Source organism: Amblyomma americanum, chromosome 11 (assembly GCF_052857255.1).
Source record: "Amblyomma americanum isolate KBUSLIRL-KWMA chromosome 11, ASM5285725v1, whole genome shotgun sequence".
Taxonomy (NCBI): domain Eukaryota; kingdom Metazoa; phylum Arthropoda; class Arachnida; order Ixodida; family Ixodidae; genus Amblyomma; species Amblyomma americanum.
This window is the reverse complement of record NC_135507.1, coordinates 86,467,028-86,486,058: the sequence shown is the minus strand read 5'-3', so window position 1 is coordinate 86,486,058 and position 19,031 is coordinate 86,467,028. Positions and strand designations below refer to the sequence as shown.

The 19,031-nt window shown below is 48.0% G+C and overlaps 1 long non-coding RNA gene across 1 annotated transcript in view; it reads right to left on the bottom strand.

The window, feature by feature from the left end:
- Window positions 1–15,180, bottom strand: part of LOC144110753 (uncharacterized) — a 28,483-nt gene extending 13,303 nt beyond the window's left edge. The window contains exon 1 of the long non-coding RNA XR_013309917.1: window positions 15,056–15,180. This is a non-coding gene — a long non-coding RNA (uncharacterized LOC144110753). The remainder of the gene's footprint in view (window positions 1–15,055) is intronic.
- Between the last annotated feature and the right edge of the window lie 3,851 nt (window positions 15,181–19,031).

The window sequence follows — 19,031 nt, the reverse complement described above, 5'->3', positions numbered from 1 at the left end:
ACGGGATGTTCTTTGCCCTCGATAACCTGAGATAGCACGGCACCAACTGCGAACTTTGACGCATCTGTGGCCATAACGAAGGGCAAACTAAAATCCGGGTGGCGTAACAGCGGTGCACTCATTAGCTTCCTTTTCAGGGCCCCAAAAGCATTCTCCGCGTTTTCGTCCCAACGAAAGGCGACATTTTTGGCTGTTAAGGCGGTGAGCGGCTTAGCGAGCTTGGCGAACTCCTCTATGTGCCTTCGGTAGTAACCGATCAGGCCGAGAAACTGCCGGACCTGGCGGACGCTAGTCGGGGATGGAAAATCCGAGACACACCTTAGTTTCTCAGGGTCCGGTCGCACGCCGTCAGCTGAAACAACGTGCCCGAGGTATTTCACCTCGTTTTTGAGGAATTGGCACTTAGAGGGCTTCAGTTTGAGACCCGCTGCTCTTAGTCGCACCAAAACTTGCTCAATATCGCGCAAATGGTTATCAAAACTGCCACTGTATATGATAATGTCATCCATATACACGAAGCACAGCCTCCCTAGAAGACCTGCCAGGATAACATCAGCGGTTCTCTGCCAGACAGCAGGGCTGTTGGCCAGACCCATCGGCATTCTTTTCCATTCATAGTGCCCTGAGGGCGTGTTGAATGCCGTTTTCTCGGCATCTGCCGGATCCATTGCTATCTGCCAGAATCCCGCCGCCATGTCCACTACCGTGAAGTACCTGGCAGAGCCCAGCTGAGAAAGCGTCTCCTGTATATTGGGGATGGGGTATGGATCGATGCGAGTTACGGCATTTAGTTTGCGGTAGTCCACTACCAATCGATACGAGCCATCTGGCTTTTCCACCAATAGTGCTGGTGCTCCCCAGGGTGACTTTGAGTGTTCGACAATGCCGCGATCAATCAGGTCCTGCACCTGCCGCTCCATCTCCTCACGTTGGGAGTAAGGAATCCTGTACGCACGCTGGTAAACGGGCGATGAAGTGCCGGTTTCTATCCTGTGCTTTATAACGCCACAGCAGCCCAAATCCAGATTGGACGCGGCGAATACCTCCGAGTAGTCGTTCAGCAAACCAGCCAGAGCCTCCCTCTCCCTGGATTTTACGTGAGAAAGATCGAACGACACCTTTGGAGCAGCCGAAGGACTAGCATGCTCTACAGTTGCGAGTACCGTATCGGTGGGCTCACGTTGCTCTATCGCAGAGGTGAAGAAAGCCAATGTTTTGTTCTTGGGAAGGCTCAGTGGCTGCTGGCTACAGTTAACCACCCGTAGGGGCACTCTGTGGGCGTCATTAACTGTCACGAGGCACGCGGCTGCCTTCAGGCCATTGCTGAGAGAGTCGACCGGCTCAAGCACTCCCACGGCGCCGCTCTCTACATCTGAAGGCACAAACGCGTACAAAATGTGCTCCGACCAAGGAAGGACGACCGCCTCCTATACCAGCCGGACGGCAACCCGCGAATATACCTTCTCCAATGATCCCACTGTTTGACGGGTGTCAATATCGGTAATGCGAATCTCAGCCCCTCTCCTGTTCAAAAACGGAACTTTTGAGCCGCCCGCATTAACCTCTTCCTCAGAGAATGAGACTACTACCTTCCCTTTTCTCAAAAAATCCTGCCCTAATATACCTGACACTCCGTTTGGCAGAGACACCGTGTCCGGGCATACGTAGCAGGGGTGCTCCAATGCAATTCCGCCGAGAGAGAAGTGTAACCGGTAGAGTCCACTTATGCCAAGAGGATCCCCCGTTATGCCTACAAATTTGGTTGCCATACCACCAGACGCTTCCAACACCTCGCGGTCCCCCTTCCTTCGAAGCGTGTTAAAACTGCTCTCCTTAAGCAATGTCACCTTTGACCCCGTATCTATCAACAATTCCATACAACAACCATTTAACTTGCAACGCACAACAGGGCATGCCTCGTCGGCCACACAAACTACCACCACCTCATCATCTACTGCTCCCTCCCCACGCTCCTCAGGCTGGGGAGGACTAACTAGTTTTTTGACTCGGTATCTGGAGCCCCGCTGTAGGCTTGCTTAGGGCGTGTCTCGCCTGCTTCTCTTTGTGGCTCCCCACGGCGCACGTTTTGGCAGAACCTGGCGATGTGTCCGCGACCCTGGCAAGCGAAGCATACGATTTCTTCAAAATCTCGCATACCGCGCCTGTAGCTTTGTGGCGGTCTCCGGTTTCCAGCGAATGGGCGCTGTTGAGCGCGCGCTTCAACCTGGCATTCTACCTGCTGAGATAGCAGCTGTTCTAAGCGATCTAACCGCTCTGTCAAGAGAGCAACCTCAGGGTTGAGCACCGCTCTCTCTATGACGCGTACTCTCGCTGCGGCTGTCGTTAACGCCTCATTTTGTTCCTCATCCAATGCGGCCTCCACGGCTTGGTCGAAATTGCTCGGCTTGCGCGAGAGCACGAACCGGCGCACGGGGTCTTGCAGACCAGCCACGAACAAAGCGGTCATTTCCTCTTTAAGTAGATCCTCCGCGTATTTCTTCTTAAGCTGGTCTCCTTCCTCCTCCCTGCTTAACGTATCGCGCGCTAAGCGCTGAAGCCGCGACGCAAACGTTCGCACGTCCTCCCCTACCATCTGTCCGGCGTCACGGAACCTCTGTACTCGCACGTGACGTGGTTCAGTGTCAAAATGCTCAAACGCGAGCTTCTTAAACTCCGCAAATGATTTTTTGGATTTTACTTTTTCGTCTCGCCATGCAAAATCATGAGCAGCTCCTGCCATCTTACACCTCGCCATTCCCAGCATTTGAGCATCGGACCATCCCCCCATTTTCCCAATCTCTTCTAGCATGGAAAAGAAATCACAGATTGGAACCCCTGTCTTATCTCCCGTAAACGTTGGAATGACGCTTCCTAATGCCAGCATGCTTGCTCCGAGCGACGGCTGTGGAGTGGGAGCTCCCTCAGATACAGTCATTTTTTTTTTCAAGCCCTCCAGTGCCTCAAGCCTCTCAAATGGGGGTAAAAGTCCCACAATCAGTCCCGTGATTCCCTTTTGATTACAATTTTGAAGTCATGAATGTCACAGCATTCAGAGGACATTTGCTTTTGAGACCCCACTTCTGACACCAGTGTGATGACCCCCATAATGCGCAGGTCCACACGGGACGGAGAGGCAAAGAGACACCGTATGGCTCAGTTTAAACAAACAGGTATATTCAATAATTACACATGGTTAAGGTTATACATCAGAGGCTGGGGCGTCCGAGCTTACGTGCCGACGACTTCATGGGGGCGATGGAGTGGCTCCGGAGTTGGGCTCGAGCGGTTGCTGGCAGAAGCTGCAAGCCGTCGGGCTTCGGCACTGAAGGCTCTCTTGGCGAACGATGTCGTCCTCAGCGTGTATGCAGTAGAATTTCAATAGTCGTCCGTTTCTTCGAGGATGGTTCACAAACCCTTCCTCTAGTGTCGTTCGGCTTGGAAGATGAACAGGAGGCGAGCTTGTAGATGATGACAGCAGAGCATAATTTTACAACATACATATACAGAGAGTTAAACTGGAAAAAGCAGAACTGAATTTACAAAAGAACAAACTTTGCACTACTTTACTCATCGACCGGGCAGGTTAGTGCCTAAGTAGCATCACATTACATGCTAAGCATGGAGCCCCAGCTCAGACTGGACTGCATCCGTTTACATGTGCTTTTAAGCACTTGATTAACAAAGGACTAAGGGCGGTCATTTCCAGTGGCCCGCCCAAAGCATCAATTCTCCAATCCAAAATAACATGCGAGATGGGGACCACCCCTTTGGGTTGGGCTTAGCCTCGAACCCAGAGTCTGTTAACAATACAAACTAAATAAACAACAAAAACGCCACCACTCTCTCTCAAGTGAGAGTATACACAGGCTCTCTCTTCGGAGCTAATTCACTAGCGCCTGTCTTTCCACATTCTTGGCGAGTACTGCCTGTCCGCCATGACAGGTGTCCGTCGCGGCCCTTCTGGGAAGCTGTGGGTGCCTTCCCGGCGATAGCCCACGACAAAGGGGGGGGAGGGAAAGAATGTCGTCTTCGCGGTATCGCATAGCGTCGGCTGTGGTACGGCGCGCTCTGGCCCGCTGACAGCTCCCTTGTCCTGGAATGTAACCGGAAATTGGGGAGGATAAAGCCTGTTTCCCCGGGGCGGCGGCGGGTCCGGTTTTTCTGGTCGTCACTCAAAGAGCATGGCTGGGTAATTGATGATGCCGCTGTCACGGGTCTCCGTCTACGCCGCGCCGTCGAACGTGGATCCTCGTAGCACACACGGAATGTCACAATAGGATCGTTAATGTGGCCGAAGAGTTCTACACAAATCTATACAGTAGCCAATGTAGTCAGAACGTTATTGATAGAGACAGTAGCACAGCAACGCGACGAAGCCGGAGAAAGAGAGAGCATTAAACGACAGGTTAAAAACGCGGAAGGTAAATATTGGATAAATTCAATGGGAAAGAAGCATAGCGTAGAGTTATATTTATACTAGAAACAGCACATCATGAAAGAAGCGTTTCATGACAACTCAAGAGGCAGTGCCCTACTCTTTACAGCTAAGTCAGGATGTCTTAATTAGAATGCGCAGATATAAAAACAAATATAACGAAGAAGATGACACATTCGCTGTGTGCGGTAAATCTGTAGTAACAATCGGACACTCCATACTAAAATGTGATGGTATTCATCTTCCTGTCGATGCTGCCAAAGTCACTCTTCCTGAGGCCCTAGGGTATAAAGATATCTATAGTCATGGAAGTAAGTCTGCGGTGGAAATTAGCAAAAAGTGATTGGAAGATTGGTGGTTCAAAAGCAGAGAGGTGACATAAGATTAAAAGTGTAGGACGACGTATTTAAAGAAAATGGCGAATTTTAACTTACAACAGGGTTAAAGAAAAATTAAGGGAAAAAAAGCTGAGCATGGTGGCAACTGCCATCACCCCGTTTCAAAGGGGACGCTTCTACGTTAATCTCTTCATCCAACCATCCACCCAAGGCAAAAGCAGGAGCCTACATGTACCCCCTTGCTTAAAACAGCCTAAAACGGCCATCAGACACAATGGGCGGCGATTTCTGGCCGCCATTTTGTTCCCTAACACCTGCTATGTATTGGCAGGGCAGCCGAGGCTGGAGTAAAGTCCCTCCGCGACGTTTTCTGTGGACCAGGCTGGAGGACAATCACAAAAAAGAGCACAAAGGGGATTGGGTAGATGGGCTTGGGAGAATTCTGTAGAGGACCCTGTTTCCAGAAGAAAAAAAGTAAAACCGGAGTGCAGCGCTGAGTGGGGAATTGTCTAAACACCCACGCCCATATCCAACACCCTCTAGAGAATTTGAAAAGGCCTGAGTACTCCTCCCGTGACCTCACGAAAAGAGGCCCGCAGTCGCCGCCGCTTGTGGTGGAGTTTGTGGAATCGCGGCCGGGATCACCTAGCATAAATAAGCATCCAATAATCAATCCACAATTTTTCTTCTACTAAACGCTATAATAAAGACCTGGCACTTTACGAGACATACACTTAGAGGCAATAGCCATTAATCAGCTTTGTAAAGGTTGTTTATATAAACTAATCTCAGCAACTCTGTCGCGTTCTCGTCTTTATCAGTAAACGTTTATCTTTGCACATTCCTTTAAATAAATTTACCTCTGTTTTAAAACCTTTACCTTCCTTATTTCTATGCCTACAATATAATGAAGCGCAGCTATACTGAGAAATGAAGCACACTCGATTCGCTTCAAAGCTGCATATGTAGTTTTATTGGGGGACACATGTATGTATTATAATTTTGCTCTCAAGACAAATATATACACTTCCGCCGTCCACCTAATTACAACATAGCAAGCAGATGTCTTCGTTTGCGGAGTTGGGATTTCGATTGGGGTCGACACAGCTGTTCTCAGTACTCATAAGTAGCTCCCCCGCCGATTTCTTGCTGTTTTGCTACAGATGTAATGGAGAAATCGGTCCCCATTATCATTATCGGCGTCTTTACAACGTAAACTGTCATGATAAAATCAGCTTTTCCTGCAACTGCATCTTTGATGCCTGGAGCTTGGCCTTCAATAATGTTTCAAGAATGTTTCTTGCTGGTTAAATATTCTGTCAAGTTTATAATCTTATATACTTCCTGCTGTTTGCAGAATACTTCGGCAGACTCTTCAAGCGCTTTTTTCAAAGCAGCCGCCTCACGACGCGTTCGCTAGAAGTCGAGGACATCCCTTGAGGCGCATGGCTTAGAAAGATCAGGCGGGCATTCTGGAAGCTTTGTTGGGATTGTGGCTGTGCGAAATCGGCGCAGTTGTGGTGCTCTCTGTAAGCTCGTCGATGTTGTGGCCTTCTCGAACGAGTGAAGTTCGCAAACCTAGAGGGAAGTTCAATTCGTTTTAAAAAGCAGCGGTAACTTAGCAAGAGAGCTATCCCTTGAAATGCTGGATTCGCTGCATACAACTGAAAACAAAATCATCCTGGTTTACCGATATTTATACAATGCAGCGCTGTCTATCCGATTTTTCAGAACATAGTATTATTTGGAGACGTTTCAAACATCTTACCCTTGCGGTGACACAACGAAATTTGCTCATGGTATAGCCCTAATCCAAACGTTCTGTTCTTCACCCCGGGGAGACTTCAAAACATGGTTTTTGGGTCCCGGTTTGCAATTAATCCGGCAATTGGGCAGGCAGCACTTGTTAGACATATCCTGGCAGGAGGGTAATCCACATTTCGCTCCATTTATTGCACTAGCACATCACCTCGACGGACACGCAACCGCAAGCGCAGCACAAGGTGTAGACTCTGCATGCACTGTCAGCGTACAGAAAAAAAGTGCGTTCGGAAGCATGTCGCGACGTGCCACGATTTTGCTTTCCCCGAGGCAATCAAAACAGTGTCACGTGTTTGCCGAACCGATCGCATTGTTGTCGCTGTCGTCGCCCACTCCGACTTTTAGGAATAGGTCGGGTTCGCCATTGTTTACCTTCCTGGCCTCATCTGGAACACCCTCACATCGCTCATAGCTTTGAAACGTGCCGCACAGAACATCTATGTAGGCCTCTTTTGCGTGGCATAGCTCAGGGAAGGAAGAAAGAGCCTGCAGACCTTAAGTTCTTTAGGGGGTGCTGCCATATCTCCCCTGTCCGCCCCCTCCATCCCTCCCCCCCCGCGCTTTTGTTAGACGGGTGCGAATTTGGAAGAAAAGGATGTTGCAGTTAGGGGAGCCTGCAAGGCGGCATTGCGCCTTTTCTAAGAGTAGCACAGCACAGCGCTGTTAAAAGCTGCTGGCAGCTGACCAGCGATCAGTCCCTCTTTTTCCTGCGCCTTATCCCTAGGGCACACAAAAGTGGAAGTACCTGTAGGCTCACTATACAAAAGCAGCTCACTGTGCTATTCTAGTTGGGGGCCAACATGGCACGGTTTCTACGAAAGCAGCAGAAATGGCCACACTGAAGTTTAGGGGGCATCAGCAAGAGGTACATCAAAGGATGTCCCCACACTAAGCAAGGCGGTACATAAACGCTCCCTACAGCGTACCAGTAAGCGAGAAATGTCAAGTGGCCTTGTCCCACCGGGATTCAGCGGCGTGCCGCCAAGGTGTGCCCGGTAGGTCTGGCAACCAGCCCACTCTTGCCAACGTTTCGGTGGCCAGAATGCTTCCGGCTGCTGTAAATTTCTCTCATTGTGACCGATTTCTATGACGCCATCATTAATCCGATTAAGTCATAGTTCTTCCTTATTCTATTGCCACCCCCTGCGATTTAACCCTAGCCATTCTAATGTGACCGGTCAGCGGAGAGAGGGTGAGAATGAGTCAAGGGCACGGTGTAAAAATAACATACTAAGGTGTTGACACTTTCTCAACGCCGCGCGCGAGAGAGCCGCCCGCTCGCGGCCACAATATGTTCGGGGGGGGGGGGGGGTTGCCATGTAAAGCGGTCGCCAACTTAGAGGGCGCTGCGAAAGGCTGGCCCACACTAAGCGGCACTGGGCACGTGTTTTTGACACATTTCTGAGTGTGCAGATGCACTTCTGAACTGTTTTAAACGCGTTCTTTTATTTTGCACCAAGACCTTGTGTTTGGCTATCGTCGGCAGAGTAGCCCACAGCTGGTGAGTGCTGCGCAATGGTAAGAAAGTGCTTCGTGCCGAACTGCAATTCGGGCCTTTATTCCAAGCCCCTTCCGACAATGTTCGCTTGAAGAAGTGGCGCTGTGCGATTCCTAGGGCAGAGCGCACCTTAAGGCCCACTGACCATGTCTGCGCCAAGAACTTTGCCGGGGACGCGATATCCCGGGCATATTACGCGGAGATCGGTAGAAGAGTGCTAATTGAAGAGGAAAAGAGGCCCGTGCTTTCCAGAGATGCAGTTCCTAGATTATTTCCGAACGGTCCCAGGTATCTCACGCGGCCACGGAGACATGGAAAGCCACCTCGGGAGAGGAAACCTTCTGCGCAAGCATCCAAGCGACGTCGGCCGAAAGTCAACAACAACGGTGCGATGCAGCCTCTCCAAGCTTCCTTGCCTGCTGTGATGCCTGCAGATCCGGAAACAGGCTTGGAGCCAGCGGTTAAGCGACAGCATCTTGACTCTGCCTCTGCCTCTCCGATGTCATGTCTGGCACTTGATGGTGCTTCAACAAATACACCGCCTCACCCTTTAGCCTCCAGTGGAAAGGATCTTATTGAAAATTGTGCCCGTTCTATGATCATTCGCAACGGAATAAAAATGCCGTTTTCTAAAGCTTTCGTGTTGGGTTATTGTCCATGATCCGACGCACACTTTCATTCCGTCTGATACATTCCTGGCGTGAGAAAGACTTTGCCTAAAACCTATGTCGTAAATAGCCACGCTTTACTAGTGCGCTGCATCTTGAAAATTAGCCCGCAACAATGTTTGAACGGTCTTCATGTAGAGTGAAGAAGGAACGATAAGCTTGAAGCAAAAAACTTTCCGGTGCAATAATTTTCTTCCCTTCTGAGCGGAAATGGGCACGAAGACCCCACTTATATTTATTATGCTTAGATATATGATTAGATCGAATGAAACATGAATTGAGCGAAGAAGCGAAAGGTGAAATAGCTTCGAGTGCTACTCGGCCGAGTCCATATCATAAACTGCTTTGCACAAGATAAATTCTTGCACACAAAATTTTAGGGCTGCCACACTACTAATTTTAATTTCAAGCAACGAATTTCCTTACCGTTTTGGATTCAATTCACGCCACCAAAGCGAAAATCGAGCTTGGGCAGCGGAATCTCAAGGCGCCAGAACCGCTAAACTGCATGGATGGATGGATTGATGGATACGGCTGAACCCTTTAAATCGGGCGGTGGCTCAAGCCACCTAGCCATGACTTATGAAATTTTACTGTTCTCTTGATTTTAGCCACCAATCAGATAACCTTCGCTTGGTTACTTCTACCCGCTTAAAATCTACTTTCCCGTCACTGTCCTTAAACCCTAATGCCTTAGATAAATCAGCCCCGCTGCTGGAAGGATGTATGGAAGGTAGGAGCATCCCCTTTGAAACGGGCAGTGGTTGTCGCCACTATGTTCAGTTTTTTCTTTATTTTTGTTTACTCTGCTGTAAGTTGTTAATACAATTCGCCATTTCCTTTAAAAAAACGTATTCCTACACTTTAAAACTTATGTCACCTCTCTGCTTTTGTGCCACCAATCCTCCAATCACTTTTTTCTAATTTCCACCGCAGATATATTTACATGACTACTGTTACCTCTAAACCCTAAGGCCTCAGGAAGAGTGTCTGTGCCTGCATCGACATCGGGATGGATACCATCGAATTTTAGGATGAGGAGTTCTATTGTTTCTACAGATTTACCACACACAGCACATGTTTCATCTTCGTTAAATTTTTTTTCTGTAGCTGCGCGTTATAAGACACCCTAACCTAGCTTCAAACAGGAGGGCACTGCCTCTTGAGCTATCATAAAACGTTTCCTTCCTGATCTGCCTTTTCCAGCATCGATATAGTTCTACACTATGCTTTTTTTCCATTGAGTCTATCCAATTTTTACCCTCGACGTAATTACCTATCGTTTAATGCTCTTTCTTTCTCCTTCCTCGCCTCTGGCAAACATACTGGCCAGCTTTCTAGTTCGTTTCCGCCACTGTGTGTCAACGCTCTTTCTGTACAGGCATTTAAATACATTAGCTGCCCACCTGTTATCATCCAATTTCTTCAGGCGTTCTTCGTATAGTACTTTACTCTGAGCTTCCCGTGCTTCGAACGTTGCCCAGACCATATCTCCCTGTACTGCCTCGTTAGTGGTTTTCCCGTGGGCACCTAGTGCTAATCTTCCGACAGTTCTCTGATTTACTTCTAATCGCGACTGAACTTCAGCCCTTAAGCATAGAACCGCATTCCCGAAAGTAAGCCTCGGCACCATTATTCCTTTCCAAATACCTCTGAGAACTTCATACCTGTTGTACCCCCACAATGCCCTATGTTTCATTATCCCGGCATCTCTTCGCCCTTTTGCTATGAGCGACTGTTCGTGCTTTTCCGTGTACATATGCGCGTTGTTTACCCATACCCCAAGATATTTGTATTCGGCCACCCGGGGTATTTCATGGCCTTGTATTGTAAGCTCCCGATCAGTTGTGCCGTTGAAAACCATCACACCTGACTTAGTTGCGCTAAAACTGAAATCTAGACTGTCTCCTGCGTCTCCAAAGCAATTAACCAAAGTTTGGAAATCTTCCCGGCTATCTGCTAACAGTACAATACCGTCCGCATACATTAAACCGCCGTCGTGGTGGCTGAGAGGTTATGGCGCTTGGCTGCCGGCCTGAAAGATGTAAATGTAAATCCATTTATTTCGGACAACAATACATGGTGTCCGCGGGGAGAGGATACAGGAGACCAGGATGTCTCCTGACAAGGCCTAACACCCGCATTACACGTCGGTGCAGATGGTGCGGAGTAACATATGAGAACAGAGGTACACCAAACACGGAAAGACAGGAATTCAAAATAAGCAATTACACAAGCACTGGTCAGGTAGAAAATAATACTGAAGAGGTTATCAACAATGGGCAATAGTAAGTTGCGTACAAAAGAAAAACACATACACACAGTACAGTAGGAATAACAAAGAAATGCAGCAGGTATGCATAATAAAATTTCACACGGGGTTGTTCAAAAGAAGCCTCATTTTCTTCTTGAATTGATGAATGTTGACACTGTCTTGGGCACAAGCAATTAATGTTGGATATGTGTTATATAATAATTGGTTTTTTATGGATATAACTTTTTATGGATATGTGTTGCATAAAACTGTTATTTGGTGATATGTGGTCTGGGTGCCGTAATTAGTACGAGGCCTAGAACCAATCAAAGAAATTGTGCGCAAGTTATGTGTAATTGCTCTATTCAAATAAGAACGGGAAAAAGATTCAAAGTCATGTTTTATTTTTTGGTAGATTAGGAGTGCTAAGGAGTAATTGTAGCATAGAAAAACCGGTAACACCATACAAGAGGTAAATATGTCATTAGTACTAACAGTATATCTACCCAAAGTGCGCAAGGCTCTTTTTTGTAGAGAGAACAACCTATCCGAGTAAGTTTTATTACATATTCCCCACACTAAGAGACTATACACAATATGAGAATGAATAAGAGAAAAATATAACTTTTTTTACATGGATTGGAAGAAGATAACGAAGTCGTTGAATTAACTCAATTGATCTTGATATTCGTATCCGCAGACTATTGACGTGATCGGTCCATCGCAAGTCACTGCAAAAATGGACTCCTAGAAACTTATGAGAATTCACTTGCTCAATTTGCGTGTTATTAAAATATAGTCGGATATTATGATCAAGGGGCTTATTTTTGGCGCGAAAAAGCACATATTTAGTTTTTTTATGTTTAGTTCAAGAATATTGGCATCAAGCCATATTCGCAGTTCATTGAGCCAGGTATTGGATCGATATTCAAGCAAGCTAAGGTTGGGACCGGAAAAGAAGACATTGGTGTCATCAGCGTAGAGGACTATATTTGAAGTGGAGTGTATATTTACTATATCATTAAAATATAAAATGAAGAGTAGAGGGCCGAGGATAGAGCCTTGTGGTACACCGAATTTTATTAAACCTGTGTCGGATTTAAGCTCCTGTAGCCATGTAGACTACCTCCGTTCTGTAAGACAGTTTTCCAACAATTTTTGTCCAATACCGCGAATTCCATATTTTTCTAGCTTTAGTAATAAGATATCGTGTTTTATTGAATCAAAGGCTTCGCGAAAGTCTAAAAATATTCCGATGGTGAAAAGCTTTGGTTCGAAGTAAGAAAGAAGGCGATCTTTTATTACCAGTAGAGCAGTCTGCGTGGATTTACCAGCCTGGAATCCACACTGTTCTTTGCATAATGTTTTTTTTTATCTAGGAAGTTTTGTAACCTTTTATATACAACACGTTCTGCGATTTTAGAAAACAGTGGCAATATTGAGATAGGACGATAATTGTTCATATCATTTTTGTCACCTCCCTTGTCGATTACTTTAATTCAAGCTGATTTCATCTTATCAGGGAGGATACCAGTCAGGAGCATTCTGTTGCATATATGTGTTAAAGGTGGACTAATGCTTCTAATAGCGGCTTTTACTGCTACCGTACTTATATCGTCATCACCTGGTGAACAGTTATTTTTAAGGGAATTAACGATAGCCACGACTTCTTCAGACGCGGGGGTCAGATATCGAGACTCACAACAACTAGTTTTCATATAAAGGTCTATGGGTGATGAGCGACACGTGCCCGCTGTGATATTACAAGCGCCTGCATTAAGAAAATGTTCATTAAAGTATTAGCAAGTGTTACACCAGAGCAGGAAGTTCCATTAATCAGTAGCTCGGAAGGCAGACGAGGTTTCCCATTGGATATCATGCCATTTACAACTTTCCAGACCTGTTTGAGTTTGTCCACTATTGAAGAAAATTTTTTTCATAATAGGCCGTTCTGGCCTTCTTTAGATCCAGATTTAATTTGTTTCTAAATTTCTTAAATTCTTCAAAATCGGTTGGGTCTCTTGTTTCTAAGAAATGAGCAAATAACGAGTTTTTATATCGAATGCGCTTGAGAAGAACCGGGGTAATCCAGTCTTTCTTAGCTTTTTTTGTGCTTATGGACGGCAGCCATAGGAAATACAATGTTGTAATTGTACCTTTTCTAAAAATATATCGTACGCTACGGACGGATCATTTTCTAGATATACTTCTGCCCAACAAGTTTCAGCCATAAGTGAACAAAAAGAGGCAACTGTATCTTCATTCACTGTTCGTCGCTTGTACTTAGGTTTAGCAGAGTGTTGCTTAATTGAAAACAAGCCAAAAAATGGCATAGGATCGCTTATGGCTGATGAAACGACACCTGCGTAACTGTATGTGGGGAAAAATTTGTAAAACAGTGATCAATGAGTGTTTCTGTTTCCTGGCTTATTCTGGTAGGTAGGTCGATAACATTTTGGCAACTATGTAAGAACATCAATTCAAGTAGTTTAGTCTGCATCGGATTTTTCTTAAGCAAATCAACGTTCATATCACCAAATATAATGACACGCCATCTGTTTTGATTCGCTAAATTAAGGAAACTATCAGATAAGTCAAGGAATACATCAAGGTTACCATGAGGGGGGCGGTATACTAAAAGTAAAGCAATGTCGCGATGCAGTAAGCTAACAACTTCAAAGTTTTCATTTACAACACATGATTCTGTAAGAACGTCATAGGGGAAACGTTCGTGTACATATAGAGATACACCACCTCCGCGCTTGCCGTGTCGGTACATAGAAATGTGATTGTAGCATGGAATCTGCACAACTTCCGCATCAGAGCTATACCAAGTTTCCGTGAAACCAATGACATCAAAACCACGCTTTAGTTCCTCTAATTAAGCTTCAATTTCTTCGACCTTATTCTTCAAACTGCGTACGTTTAGGTGATACAAGGAGAGAACCTTTTGAGGAGCATAAGTGTTGGCATTGAACAATTGATTAAAAAGGTCAGGGTTATAGTAAGCCATCTTTCCAAACAGAGATTTAGCAAGGTTCCAAGTTTACGATGCCTATACAATCTTGCTTAGGTCCTCCTCAGAAGCTATCCTTGTTGCTGGAGGGCCGCTCTCCTTCCTCACAGAAATCTTTCTCTCTGTCGACCCCACAAAAGAGTAGTTCTGCTCGCGAGCTTTTGTTTTAGCGAGCCATCGAAGTTTCTTGTTAGTGGCAGTCAAATTGTCAAAAAATTGTATCTTGTCATCCTGTTCATTGAGGGCTGTGTGTTTTGCAAGCCATGTATCTTTAAGAGCCCGCCTAGAAAACCTTATCAGTGCCACAGGCACCTTCTTTTGGCGTGATAGGAGACGATGCAGGCCTTCAATATCGGAGTCTGATAGGCAGGGTAGTTCGAGCGTCACCGCAAGATTATTTACCTTAGATAGCAAGTCTCCTTTTTCTTCAAAGGGCAAGCCATGGATTTCCATGTTCTGTCTTCTGCTGTAATAATGCAGATGGTTTAGCTCTTTATTTAGCTCGTTTTTATCTTTTTCAGTGCTTTCAAGTTTAGTGCGTATCCTTTCAATCTCTCCATCATGCCTCTCAGAAGTCGTTAGTAGTGTGTCGTAAGTCTCAGAAATATACGTAACAGATTTTTCAATGCTTGTCACGGTATCTCTTAATGGTGTCAGGCCATCCAGCTTGATAGTAAGTATAGTCAAATTCTTCTTGATTTCTGAAAGTTCTTTACCCAAAGCAGGTGGGAGCACGAACGTTTGCGCACTACGAGATGAAGGTAAGCGGCATGATGGGAATTTTAATGTTTTCTTATCTGCTTCATTTTTTGCTTTGCATACTCACTCGCTAATGGCGCAGCATTAACCAAGGTGGTAGCGCTGACGACATTCTGCACATGTCATGAAATCTTGACCATCAGAAAAATCCTCAAAGCATGTAAGACAAGTATCTGTCGGCACAGTACTCATATTGAACACAACCTAAGGTAGCAGCGGCAGCGGGACAAGCGGTTACTTTTTAAATACAGTGAAAATCAACCAACCTGCGCAAAGCAAAGACGATGGTCAGGCGCTGCACGATTGTTCCTGCCGCTGCCTCTGCTTCCCGAAGTGTGAAGCATCCGTCGGCAGGCTGGGCTTTATAACAGGCTTGAAGGGGGCGTTGTCTGCTGTCCGTCCAGATTACCAGCGGGGTGAGAGATGCAGCAGTGTAGATAGTCGATGGTAGACGGTAATAGTCGGCACAATGCTTGTTCTGCGCAAAGCAATGACGATGGTCAGGCGCTGCACGATTGTGCCTGCCGCTGCCTCTGCTGCCCGAAGTGTGCTGACCTCAAACCAGGCCACACAAAAGCTGTCCTCGCCTTGGATCTCTCCAAGGCCTTTGATCGCCTATACAATAAAGCGATCATGGCGGCGCTCTCCCCCTTGAACATAGGTGCACGTATGTACATGTATATTCAAGCATTCCTTACTAACCGCATGGCCGAAATTCACTTCGTTCCCTATACATCCCATCCATACACCCTTAGTGGGGTTGGCACCCCTCAAGAATCTGTCCTCTCTCCTTTCCTCATCCCCCTTGCCCACAAACTACAAACTATCCCTCACCTTCGGCATACACTCTATGCTGATGATGTCACTCTATGGACCACCCATGGCAGTTATGGAGACATAGAGAATACTCTGCAGTCGGCAGCTATCCTCACCCAAACATATGCGCGGAGTATCGGACACTCATGCTCTCTGGAGAAGTCGGAGCTCCTCATACTCCGCCCCACAACTCGAAACTGCCCCACCGCCCCCATAACCGTGAAACTGGAAAACCGGTACATCCCGGAGGTACATACTCTCCGGGTACTGGGCCTCCACATCCAGAACAACGAGAAAAACACTCTCACCATCCAGAAATTCAATCAGATGGCGGTTTTGATATCCCACCTAATCCGCCGAGTTTCTGGGCACCACCGGGGCACGAAGGAGTATGACCTATGGCGTCTCATTCATGCCTGTGTTCTCAGCCGGTTTCTCTTCACGCTGCCCTACCTGAAACTCCAGGCCACAGAAATCTCCACCCTTGATGCCATGATTCGAACAGCTTTTATGACAGCACTACACCTACCACTAAATGCTTTAACCGAATAACTCCTCCAGCTAAGCCTACACAACACGATAGGTGAGCTTATCGAGGCCCACCGACAGACACAGTACATATATCTCGCGAGACCTACCACCGGCAGACACATCTTACGCACCCTCGGCATCAAGATACCAGCCACGGATCCCACGCAGCTCCAGGTCCCCCACCACATTCACCGCGAACTACTTTATTCATCCTCTTCCTAAAAACATGCACCGCAGCTAACACGAACCCTGCCGTAGAGCTCGCGCACGGGCGCTGCACAAAAACTATGCCATGGAACCGGATGCCCTTTGGGTGGATGCTGCATGCACAGGCGAGGACGCGGTTGTAGCCATCACGAACCCCTCCCTACAACCGATTGCTACCCTTCACGTGTCCCCCACTGCCACTTCGGAGGAGGCTGAAGAGGCCGCTATTGCCCAAGCCATCACATGCACGGAGGCCCGGTATAAACTATCGGACTCTAAAACTGCCATACTAAATTTCGCCCAAGGGAGAGTTCACGTCCCTGCATTTCGCATATTGAACTCCCTCGCCGCACACCAGCCCCGCCACATGGAGCTGACATGGGTGCCTGCCCACTCCGGGAATCCGGGAAGCTAGGCTGCCAACGCTTTAGCCCGAGGTTCTCTCAACCGGGCACCGGCGGCCTCTGATCTGGGGTTTTCACGGGAGCGCATGCATTCCTTCAGTGAACTGACGCAGGCCTGCAAAGCCGAGCGTCGGCTGCACCCCCCACTCCCCACCTCCCTCGACAATTATCATCAGACACTTTGGAGGCGGCTCCAAACACGCACCTTACCCTCCCATTATATACGCTCGCGCTATCACCATGTCCCCACAAACCCCTCCTGTGCCCTCTGCCACCACCCTAAAGTCACGCCCGACCATATGCTTTTCCTCTGCCCGGCGGATCCTCCCCCGCGGGGCCTGGAGCACCTTACCACTTGGGAGGCTTGGGTGACCCTACTGCGCTCCGAGGACCCGGCCAAGCAAGCCATCGCCACAGGCCGGGCTGCCAGCGTCATGAGCCTCCGCGACATGAACGTTTGAGTGCAGTGGGGCCGTGCGCGGGCCCAAGGACCTTTGCGTCCTAAACTTCCCTGTATGTAAGAAAATTTACACCACCACCACCCAGGTGGTCGAAATTATTCCGGAGACCTCCATTACAACACTTCTGTCTTCCTTTCTTCTTTCACTCCCTCTTTTATTCCTTCCCTTACGGCGCGGTTCAGGTGTCCAACGATATGAGACAGATACTGCGCCATTTCCTTTCCGCAAAAGCCGATTAATATTATATTATTGTCCGAAGCGTCCGCAACGCCAAACTTTACTCCTCTCATGTGTTGGAGCGACTTGACACCTGCTGGGCCGGTGACAATTTCTAAGGCATCGATGATGTCGTCAACAGTGCTGCCTTCAGGCACACTAGAGAAGAAGCAGTGCGCCTTGGGCGGCGGTTCAGCGAACGCCATCGCGTGGCAGTGCGGAGCCCTGGCTCCCACGCACGGAACGAGGCTGTGGTGCCTGGGCGGTTGGAAACTGGGCCGAACTCCTAGACGATCCGGCAGGTGGAATCCAGGGTCCACCTTGAAGCGGAAGATCGCGGCACAAGCGGGCAGAGTAACGGCACTGATCGCCGGTGACACAGCGCCAGGTAAGTAGGTGTGTCTATTATGACACTCTTCGAAAATGCACACACCGCAAACAGAGCCGATCCACAACTACCTAGGCACGCCATGTTATTGTATTCAGCGGCCAAAAAGTAATCGCTTAGCAGAAATTTTTAGTAAGTTAGCTTAAAGACCTTTTGTTAAAGCATGCTTGAAGCCTCGATGATGCTGTGCTACAGTCATTGCAGCGAAATGTTTATGAGGCTGTAGAAAGAAATTAATTTTTGAGAAGAATAATGATTACTTTTGTTGTTATTTAAAGTATTCTCGTTATATTGCGCGCGTAAGCAGAAAAACGGTTTTCTGTGCTATGTCAGAACATGCACATTTCCTCTGGCATTTGAAAAAAAATGAAGCTTGGTTTTCAGGAGAGGAAGTGGCCCATTAACTGTCTCTCATATCTCGGTGGACACCCCAACATCTTAGGGGAAGGGGTAAAGGAAGGAGTGAAAGAATTAAAAAAATAGAGGTGGCTTTAGCATCGTCTTGAAGAGTGAGACGCGACATCATGTTGCACGGCTGCCAAGGGATGCACGGAACCTCATCGGCCGTTCGACGCGACGCGTGGGCCGTTGGACAATTTGAGGAAAGGACGCCTGTCTCAGATATCTCAGTGGACTCCTCGTGTGCACCGACGGCTCAGTTGTCCGCGACAGCTTCTCCCTTGCAGCGGCGGCTACCATCCCCGCCCTGCGACTGCACAGCCAGCAACACGCAACCTTCCTTGGCTCCTCTACCACGGCGGAGTTGATGGGGATCCGACTCTGGCTGGACCTGCTGCTCACCCTCGGCCCTCCGCCACCCAGCAGTGCTCTGCTTTGCGACTACCGCGCCGCCCTCAGCCGCCTGCAATCTAACGGCCGCGGTACCCCAATCGTGCGGGAAATTCGCTCGCGCATCGAGAGCCTGGCGCAGAGAGGATGTGCCGTGCGTGCACAGTGGGTGCCCGGTCACTGCGCATCGCCGGCAACAATGAAGCTGACGACCTCGCGACCGCTGCAAACCAACTACCTGCCTTCAATCTGCCCCTTGCGCTGGAGGATGTGCGTGCGGCCATCCACGGCTATCTCTGAAAGTTTACCCCGACACACGCATCCAGGAGGTGAGCGCATCGACAGTATCACCGGCTGTCGCGCACTTACATGGTCACAACGTGTAATGAACCTCCGCGCGCTTTGGCTGCGTGTGGCCCGGGGAACGACG